Genomic DNA, 4,495 nt, shown 5'->3' with positions numbered 1-4,495 from the left:
ATATTAATATGGGATGAATCGGCTCACCGTGCCCGTATTATTATGAATTTGGATCTCGGAATCATTTATGTTGGTTGGGTGGAGGTCACTACATATATGCTTAAATACTTGTTTACGAATATACGAGTATTATTAAAAACGATAGATGTTAATTATTTCCTTCATTTCCGTTTTTGTAGTTAATTATACGCAATGAATTCATCTAATACTCCTACACCAATCACCGTTGATACATGGCTCCAATCATTTGATGAAAAATGCTCCGAGTATGACAATGATACGATTAGAGAATTACGCATTGGCATTGGTCAGGATGGAAATTTTTGCTTCTTTACGACCTCCACTCCACCTACTCCAATATTATTGCCCACCACCTTGGAAAGAAAATCTTGTGAAGAAAATCTTACAAAACCCAAGGCATCCTTGTTTGTAGAAACAAAGAGTAATATTAAATTTAGTGGGAGTTCAAGCAAGTGTGTCCTTGCAAATGAAAGGAGTACTGGTATTTATAAAGGGAAGGCAAAAATGGGCGAGAAACCGAAACCTGATTATAAATTGGAAATGGATAGTGGGACTACAAAAACCAAGACAAAGAAGGGTGCCAAATCCTATGAGGAATGTCATTATTGTACTGTCATGGGCCATTGGAGACGAAATTGCCCCAAGTATTTGGAACATATCTAAGTTGGGCTTGTTACTCTAAGTGGGACTTGGAAATGTGGAAAAGCTAAACAAGAGTGACATGAATCTCCGACAAGGAAATGGAGCTAGGGTAGCCGCCACTTCAAGCAGGACATATGTACTTGTTTTAGCTAATAACTTTGAGTGGTAATTTACATAATTGTTATTATGTACCCACGTAGTCTAAAACAGTATTTCCATTTCTATGTGAGACATGAAAGGATTTATATTTTGCCATCAAAGACAATTGTTGTATTTTGTTAAAAAATAGACATGGCTATGAACCATGTCACTTATCTTAATGTCATACATGTTTTAGACACTTCCAACTCAAGCAATGATATCTACATAATACGATCTAAAAGACTCATAACTAGTAACCCAAATGATTTGTACATTTGACTTTTTCAATTAGGTTACATAAATAAGAATCGCATTAAAGGCTAGTGTCGACTGGATTTAATGAACCATTTGATTTTCAATCATATGGAATATGCGAATCTTGTCTCCTTTGAAATATGATTTGTACTTCCTTTAGTGGTAAAGGGACATGAGCAAGTGATTTGTTGGGACTAATACATGCCGATGTATGTGTTCTAATGAGCATCGCCACAAGGAGAATTTATGACTACTTCGTCACTTTTACCAATGATTTAAGTAGATATGGGTATATTTACTTAATCAATATATATAGTGAAGCATTTGAGAAATTTGAGAAATTTCTAAATGGTGTAAAGAACCAATTGAAGAAAAGACTAAAGCATTATGATCCGATCGTAGTGGCAAAGATCTAAGTGATAAATTTGATTTATTAAAGATGGATTATGACCTAGTGTCATTACCCATAAGATCAAACTAATATGAGTTGGTTTGAGTTGTTGAACTCAATTTTGGGAATTTCCAATCCAATACGGACAAGTAATTCTAATCAGATGGTCAACCATGAGATACATAGAATAGAGAGTCTATTAAACAGATGACATGGATAAGACTCGTATATTATCAAGCTGCCATGTTAGGATGGCCTTTTGAAAGCTAATACATAGTCTATGTAAACTCCTAATACTCCGTTAAATATATATATATATATATGTATATATATATATATATGTATATATATATATATATATATGTATATATATGTATATATGTATATATATGTATATATGTATATATATGTATATATGTATATATATGTATATATGTATATATATATATATATATGTATATATATATATATATATATATATATATATATATATATATATATATATATATATATATATATATATGTTTGTGACTCACAAAACTATCTCTCAAGAAGATAGATGTATTTCTGAGAGATAGAGTGGGAGTAGATTAAATCGTCACAAACATCTCTTATAGTTGAAATGTTACTTTGTGAAAGTAAGGGAATTATAGAGTGGGAGTGTAGTTGAACTATAGTCTATGAAGATAGATTGGGAGCATAGTTCAGTGGGAGTTTATCGCACATGTCTTATTGTTTAAAAATATTACTTTGTGAAAGTGATAGTAGAATGACCTTGTTACATACGAGCCGAAGCATTACAATCCAAAAATTGTTACTCGAGAGTATATTTACTTTAAGGCGAGGGTCTCCTCAAAAGTAAATAGAGCTTCAGAGTACATAAATGCATAAGATTTACATGAAGATGTTGATCAAGATAAATTGTGTTGGGAATTGCCGCATTTCATTCTAATGAAAAATGGCAAATAAAATTCGCTTTTCTAAAATGGGAATTTAGAGAAGGAAGTGTTTGAAACACAAAATCTTAGATGAAGATCTAAGAATCCTAACATATTATGCGTAGCTTTCTTAAGTAATCTTAGAATGATCTTAAGCAAGCATTAATGGATTATACTTTTCGTTCATCTGATAATAGTGAATTGTTTCATTCACATGATTGAAGAATCATGATATACATGAAGTTAAGTGGGAGCTAGAAATGTTTCTCCATGTCTTATATGTTGATAACATATTACTTATTGAGAATAATGTACCAATGCTCTCTTCTGGCAATAGTAATTCGGAGACTTGGAAAGGGATGCAAAGTATTCTAGATTTTCAATCTATGTGAGAGAATATTGGCATAGAGTTGAGAATCTTATGAGGATAGGATATTTCACATCTGTTGTTGTAACACCCCGATTTATGAAGGAGCCTTTAACAAGACATTCCCTAACAAACCGAACTGTTACCATCTCGGGTTCCCGAGGTAGTGAATAACAAATTAAACTCCAAGGCGAATTATATAATTTCTTTAACTTAATTTTTACAAAACCTCTTTTACATCAAATTACAAAGAACTAACATAAATAAAAGTGAAAGTCTTCTAAATGATGATCTAGCTACTAAGTCTTCTGATCCAGTGTCTCACGCCCATCAAGCTCCCGTCCTATCTCTTAAACCTGTCAAGTCTGCTCGCCAATATTTGGGTCATCACTCATCACAGGTGTTCACGAATACACAAGGTCAACCACGAGGTTGAGTAGGGAATACAATGAAACAACAAAATATGATATGCATGCTCCTCCGTCACCTCCACCTCCATCTCAACTCATATCTCATAACCCGAACGCCTGACCCATACCGATCCCCATAGACTATCAATCGACCATCGTCGATATACCAGCTCGCAGCTGAGGTTATCCAGGGCAGGTCCTGCAGAACCCGCCTGGGGCTTATCACAACATCACAACCTCGTCACCACCACACTATCCACCAACTCCAATGCACATGAAATGCTTAACAGTAAACAATGCAATGCAATACGTATACCATTGAACTGATCAATTATAAAATCATGCCAGCTACAAAATGTTGTGATAGCATACTCAATACGATCAACTCGATCAATCACAATCCAGTATATGAGTCATAGCATAAAGCAACCACCACGAAATAAGTCAACGTTCACAACTTGGTCATACGAAACACAACAAATCAACACCATTCAACAACAACGATAATAAGTCAAGTGTATTTCCCTACCTTTTCGCAATCCAAGCACGCACAAGCAATCAGTTATGATCCTTCACATATCCATCACCTACATAACATAATTATGTATAATTACCACCTACGCAGTCAATTAATCATTCACGTAACCTAGACTCATCGTAATTTAATAGGAATATCAACTTAAGGAACAAACACGACTTTCCCTGATTTTCCTGCACATGGCAGACTCGGTATAAAATGAATAACTAATTCCAGAAAATTCGAATTGATGCAAGGCTAATTGAATTGGAAACCCATGAGTCTTAGCTACAAATTATATATAAAGTGTTTTTCTCAAATTCCAAACTTATCAAGTGTTTTCAGACTAATTTCCAAAAACTGACATAAACCGTGGCATAAAAAGTATTGATTCATAAAACGAGTTTGACAAATGATTTTTAAGTAAAACCAACGCCTAACTCATCTAAACTCTTTAAATTAAATATATGAAAAAGACCCAGCACCAATTCAATATCTAAATTATGTTTTAGAAGTAATCTTTCAGCCTCTACTGATTCGCGGACTTTTTAGACAGACGTTCACAAATAATTTCTTCGGGAAAAATTACACGGTGAAATTCTACCAATTTTCATAGGCATAAACTAGGCTTGGAATCAACATGAGTCTCTTCTTTAACTTTTTGTATCCCACGAATTTAAGACAGGTAAAACACTCAAATAACACAGACCAACGAATCTGTAAATTGCTGTAACTATTCTATTCATTTATCTCATACAATTTATAATCAAAACCCCCAAACCAATTTCTAGGGTTACAAAAATTATTCCACTA

The sequence above is a fragment of the Silene latifolia genome, chromosome Y, assembly GCF_048544455.1.
Source record: "Silene latifolia isolate original U9 population chromosome Y, ASM4854445v1, whole genome shotgun sequence".
In the NCBI taxonomy this organism is placed as follows: domain Eukaryota; kingdom Viridiplantae; phylum Streptophyta; class Magnoliopsida; order Caryophyllales; family Caryophyllaceae; genus Silene; species Silene latifolia.
The sequence above is the reverse complement of the archived record's forward strand: the minus strand, read 5'-3'. Positions refer to the sequence as shown.